This window comes from Haliotis cracherodii, unplaced genomic scaffold, assembly GCF_022045235.1.
Source record: "Haliotis cracherodii isolate W230 unplaced genomic scaffold, xgHalCrac1.p SCAF_8, whole genome shotgun sequence".
Lineage (NCBI taxonomy): Eukaryota > Metazoa > Mollusca > Gastropoda > Lepetellida > Haliotidae > Haliotis > Haliotis cracherodii.
In genome coordinates this window covers 26,272,324-26,279,413 of record NW_027266341.1, presented here as the reverse complement: position 1 = coordinate 26,279,413, position 7,090 = coordinate 26,272,324, and positions in this window count along the sequence as shown.

Below are 7,090 nucleotides of genomic sequence, written 5' to 3'. Positions count from 1 at the left end.
ATGGTAGCCACGTGGAGGAAATTTCCAAATTTGAACAAAAACATGCCTGATGTGTAATTACATATTTGACGTGTACCATAGCGAGTGAGTGAGTGAGTGAGTTGGGTTTAACGCCGATTTTAACAGCATTCCAGTTATATCACGGCACGTCAGCTTAATGTGGGAGGAAAGCCCGAAGTGATGCAGGTCTCAGACGTTTACCACTTCAGTGAAACCCACGAGCACGGGTATGGTGCTGATAAACATAGAAACATAATCGGGACGAACAGAGATTCGAACACACAATCATAGGTTTCTGGCGTGCCCAAGGGACGCAACTCTGCACAGCGAATCGCGGCGCCTTAGACGACTGGGGAACCCGTGCCCCGACTTGTACCATAATTCCAGAGATATATTATGATTATGGAAATGGTTTTGTTGCGTTTAATTACCACTTATGTTTCTATTAATATAATAAAAAACTTATGTTTCTATTATTATAATTACCACTTATGTTTCTATAATTAAAATTGCCACTTATGTTTCTATTATTATAATTACCACTTATGTTTCTATTATTATAATTACCACTTATGTTTCTATTATTATAATTACCACTTATGTTTCTTTTATTATAATTATCACTTATGTTTCTATTATTATAATCAGCACAGATGTTTCTCGATATCGTTATATAGATTTTCAATTATAAATACCTTTTTCCGATCTCTTTGTGAATAAACTTTATCAATTTTCCTTTCTACGGTTATCCTGCGTTAGGTTAAGTCAAAAGAATACCAAAAAAAGGATAGATTACTAACAGCATTTCAAGTAGGAAGTTAGTGAGTTTAACAGTATTTCGGTTTTATCACGATGTGTCAGTTCTATGTGGGAGGAACGCAGGTAAGTAATGCAGGTTTCGGGCGTTACACTTTGGTGAAACCTACGAGCGCGTGTTTGGTGCTGTCAAACCATGAAGCGTAATCAGGGCGAATTCGAACCCGCGATCATATGTTTCTGTATTCCAAAACGACACAGGGGCACCGATGGCCGAGTCGTCTAAGGCGCCGCGATTCGCTGTGCAGAGTTGCGTCCCTTGGTCGCGCCAGAAACCTATGATTGTGGGTTCGAATCCCGGTTCGCCCCGATTATGTTTCTAGGTTTGTCAGAACCATACCCGTGCTCGTGGGTTTCACCGAAGTGGTAAACGTCTGAGATCTGCATCACTTCGGGCTTTCCTCTCAGATTAAGCTGACACGCCGTGATATAACTGGAATACTGTTAAGCGGCGTTAAACCCCACTCACTCACTCCCTCCAAAACGACGCCAACGAATTGGAGCACCTAAGATGCATTGATGTTTTGTTATGTTGACCTGTGTGCTCACACAAGCAGACAAAAATTGAGCATGGAGTTCTCACGCTAAAGCTGCACTGTATGACGCAACAGTGTCATGGAACATTGCTCATGATATCAACCACTGGCTTGCCTGGTCCAGATTCGACTGTTTATAGACCGCCGCCATATAGCTAGAATATTGCTGAGTGCAGCATTAAACTAAATTCTTATTCATTGTGTTTGTCATATCACGTCAAATGGCCTATGTCTGCCAGTCACATAACTATTGTATTTCGTAGATTCAATGTTTGCCAAGAGGGTAGTTTCTATATTTTGGTTTAAAGTTTCGGGCTTAATAGAGGGTTCGCGATGAACGTGAACTATGTGGGACCTACCGCGGGACGCATAAAGCCCAGTGTATCCCTGGTGATCGAGCTACAACGAATATATCTTACCGACATGTTTTAATATGACATTTTAAAAATAATTCAAGATTCAAAATTGATAGAAAACAGCTGTTCGATTGAGCTGAGGCTAGCTTGCGCTGTGTCGCGGGACTCCCATTGACTCGGGAAAAGCGTTTGCTTTGAAGCGGAGTGTAAGGGATTTATTCTGCCTCTCAGAAATCCACGTGCAACCTGACTTGCTCGTGGCGGGGTATAAGAGATTTATTCCCCCACTGAGAAATTTATTCCCCTTCAAGGCAGGATGCATAGTATTTTATTATGATCACGTGGACCAGTCTGATCTCATCATTCTGACATGTAGGAATTATAATAAAGAATATTTCATTATTACGCGTTACAATCTCATATTGTCAAAGCATTACATACAGTAATTACATAACACAACCCTCTCTCCTCAACCCCTCTTCTCTCTGTTACTCTCTCTCTCTCTCTCCTCCACCCTCTCTCCCACTCTTTTGGGTTTATCATATATGAAATCTATTAACTCCATGCAAATATGGTTCTCGAGCAACGACTATCTGTTCAAAACATCGTGAATGTTTGAACTGCTCACGAGCAAACACTGATTATTTAATCTGCGTGTCTGATAAGCTTCCTAACAGCTCGTAAAACACAAACTTTGATAGAGCAACGTCGTGACATTGATGCGTGACGTGATGAAGCAAATAAAATTATTTCTCTGAGTGACATACCTTGTAATTTCCCCAACAAATTTGCCTGCTTCAACTGTTAATTTGCCACAACGACGTATCCGAATCCATATAAAGATCACTTACGAATTGTTTTCGAAGTAAGAGGCAAATATGCAATATTTGCTGATACACAGAGCAATGTTTATATTACATTACAACAAACAATGGAGCGAGGAGTACAAATGATTTTCACTCTTCAGGAGAACTGCCATGTTCAGATGACCTTGACCTCTTGTCTTATCAGCTGATAGGTCAAGGTACAAGGAAAGACAATACGTCAAAAATAGGAGTCTTATATACTCAAACTCAAAGAAAGGCAACTGTGCTCATACGACTTTTTAACTAAAATGTAAAAATAATTATGATCATATGGGCCATATAGCTTTATAGAATCAACAATCGCTTGACTGAGTACAAAACGTTTGTCATGTCGTACAACGGATACATGTTCAACGGATAAATTATCTTTCTTTTTTGAATTGCCGTACGTTTCAAATAGGAAATGAAAAAAACAACTATAGACTTGTTGCTGCTGTTGTGTCCCAGTCGTCTAAGGCGCCGCAGTTTGCAATGCATATTTTCCTCCCTTGGGCACGCCAGAAACCCATGATTGTGGATTCGAATCCCGGTTCCCCCCCGATTATGTTTCAAGGTTTGTCAGCGCCATATCCGTACGCGTGGGTTTCAGCAAAGTGGTAAAGGTCTAAGACCTGCATCACTTAGGGCTTTCCTCCCAAATTAAGCTGGATTACTTTTAAAAATGTGAAGTTTTTAATTTGACTCAGTATATAAACTTCAATAGAGCCGTGACATTGTTGATGCAATTAAGCAAATGAAAATGATGCAAATGAAAGTGAGTGACATACCGAGCCATTTCTAAATTATAACATGACCAGTTACGTTTTGCTTTTGAGTATATAAAAAATCGGTTGAAAGAAAGTATACACTTGAAAATACTTGACCAAAACAATGACACACGTTAACTAAACGTTACTCGGCAGAAAACGTTCGCCGAAACACTGCAAACTTAAGGTCTAAATCACTGTGATACCCGTATCAAATACATCACCATTGAATACCTTTTCTTGTTTGTTTCATTTTAAGCCACCATCAAATATAGGTGCATACTTTATTTTGCCCGTTGGTTTATTTATCGGGGCAACAATTGGGTATGAACATTCTGCATGGTCTCATCAAAGACATACCCATGTTGACACCAAACAGGATTGATATACCTCCGACAGGTGATGAGTGATTTATATCGATGCCAACACTCTTTGCAAACACTGGCCAAGGAAGCTATCGATTGTGCAAATTGATCGTGTAGCATGATGCGACAATATTTAGAGTCACAGTTAATCGATATAACAGATGTAGCCATGTTAGTTCCGGTCTGAAATTTTCGTCTCAGATTGAGCTTAAAGTGATGCATTTTCTTTGATTTTCTTGAAATGGTGTGACTTTCCGTGATAATAAGGCTAGTGAACGCTCTTGCCTTGGGGAAAGGACTCATGAGGAACTTAAGGTTTATGCGAAAGGTGCATTACATTTAAGAGGAAGTTTGTAATTGATGGTAAATATATGAAAATTGGTTGGTTGGTTAGTTGTTTTACGCCGCACTCAGCAATATTCCAGCTATATGACGGCGGTGTGTAAATAATCGAGTCTGGACCAGACAATCCAGTGATATTAGCATCGATCCACATAATTGGGATCGATGACATGCTTCAACCAAGTCAGCGTGCCTGACCACCCGAACCCGTTAGTCGCCTCTTACGACAAGCATAGTCGCCTTTTACGGCAAGAATGGGTGGCTGAAGACCTAATCTACCCCGGATCTTCACGGGTCTATGACAATTGGATAAAATTGAACAATGTGAATATTTGTAAGTCAATCTGGTGACGCGAAGGAGGTCGTTGACCGATGATATGGAGTGTTGAGTCCTGAAAGAAATACCGACAATACGCAAAAGCTATATATGGATTATAAAGATGTGTTGCGAGATTATTCTGGCGTCGTCATGGTGATAAAACACATACAATGTATATGGCACTATTACTAAAGGTTTTATATTGAATGTATGGAATCAAAAGACAAATATTTTTTTACAGAAAGATAGCATTGTATTGCACTTGATGACGCTCTGTCGGAAGTTGCTATAGGTCTACTTGAGGAGCACGTGAATAACAAGGAAGTGCAGCCCTTCACTCAGCTAATGGTCTAAGAAGTGTGTTAAGATGGCTAACAGCGCTCCGTGTTTGAGTGAGTGAGTTGGGTTTAACGCCGCTTTTAACAGTATTCCAGTTATATCGCGGCGTGTCAGCTTTATGTGAGAGGAAAGCCCGAAGTGATGCAGGTCTCAGACGTTTACCACTTCGGTGAAACCCACGAGCACGGGTATGGTGCTGACAAACCTAGAAACATAATCGGGGCGAACCGGGATTCGAACCCACAATCATAGGTTTCTGGCGTGCCCAAGGGACGCAACTCTGCACAGCGAATCGCGGCGCCTTAGACGACTGGGCCACCCGTGCCCCCTCTCCGTGTTTGAGTACCCGTATGCTGCTGATTCCACATTATCAAGGTTTTAACATAAGCAAGGTGTCGAACTAATCTTCTGTTGGCTACTTGCCTGATGTTCATTTTGTGTCAATATTGTGATGAATGTTTTCAACTGTATTGCAATTATCGGTGGACATTTCCTCATATTTATAGGGGTACCGTATTCAACGTAATAAGCGCCCCGCTCTTATAAGCGCCCACTAGTGAAGAATCCCAATTGCACCCCTTCCGATTGATCATTGTACACAAGACGTATTTATTCGTGTATAATACGCACTCGTGTGTTATATGCACCCTTAATTATTGGCAATTAATTTCTGGAAAATTATATCTGTCATATATAAACATTTCAGGCTGTCAGCATAAACCACAAAATTTACGATATTTCAACTGGTTTTTTTCACCAAAATAATATTTTAATAAGAGCCCCCTATTTCTAATTTTGAGAGCGCCCTGGGCGTACGTCGAATACGGTATATGTCAGCAGTATCAGGCTATTGCAGAATCTGTTTGTTTGTTTGTTGTTTAACGCTGCACTCAGCAATATTCCAGCTATATGACGGCTGTCTGTAAATAATCGGGTCTGGACCAGACAATACAGTGATTGAAATCATGAGCATCAATCCACGCAATTGGATTACGATGACATGCATCAACCAAGTCAGCGAGCCTGACCACCCGATCCCCTTAGTCACCTCTTACAACAAGCTTAGTCGCAACGCAAAAAAAGAGACTGCAAACTCAATAAAATCGCTATACATCAAGTGTTCCAGCATTACTCAATGTCTTTATGAAGGTTGCAATAAATTAAAAAAACATCAATACATTAAGGGGATTAGTAGAAGTACAGATGGAGTGAGTGAGGGTTAAACTTTGTATGTTGTTTAAGGTCGCACTCAGCAATATCTCAGCTACAAAGGGACAGGCGTTGACCTCTTTGGTGAACCCACAATAGAGGGCATCGTGATGACAAAGCTAGAAATATAATCAGGGCTAACATGTCTATTGTATATCAATTATAAACTGATTAGTTATTACTCATAAAGCTGTCAGGTTGATGTGGGAGGATTGGCGAAGGTCTCAGTTGTTCACCACTTTGGTGAAACCCACTAGCACATGTATGATGTTGACAAAAACAGAACAAAATAAGATCAAATGAGGCATTTAAACCCATAAAATCCTGGCATACTAAAGGGAGGTAAGTCCGAACAACAAATAGCAGTGCCCTACTGACGAACTGCATAATATCACATATGCTGAGTGAATGTTGTCAGGAATATTAATACAGCCATATAAAATCTTGTCTCGGTCAGACAAACCAGTGGTCGATATCATGAGCAACAATTCATCAGGTTGGCCATACATTTTGTAACCACCTGATTCTCAATTTAGTCAGCTCTTGCGACCAGTACGGGGTGACTGGATACCTACTTTGCCCCATTCAGAAATATCAGTAATATGTTTTCAGGAGACACAAAACATGGGATTAAAAACTTCCACAATTCTTGGGAATCAAACATGAGTGTTTTGAGTGGCTATTCAACACCCTTACTACCTGACCACCCATGACACTTCACTGAACAGTTGACCAACATTCAACAACAAAGTGGTCAGTCAGACAGCTTGAAGCTGCTGATTCAATCCTTTACATCATTAAACAAAATGACTACAGAGAGGATGAAAGGCATATGTATTTTCATCAGATTTATTTATAAAAGATACCATCAACCAGCATCCAGTAAAGATCACATACTTTTCATGTCAGTTAGTGCACAGTGTAATTTCTGCAAGGCAAGTGTAAGTAAGGTTTTAAGGCTTGCAGCTTCTTTGAAGAGTTTGAAGAGTCATCTTTGGGATGAAGATATGAGTGAACATTCATCACCAACTTGCATCCATGTATTGATCAAATACCAACATTTATTATATACTTCAGTGTGACAGAAGGTTTCATATTTGTAATGAAATAATTTTATTTTCTGGTAAACAACTACACAAAAAGTATATAAAAAATAGGATATTCCATGTGTCTCAGAAAACATCATGTTTCTAACA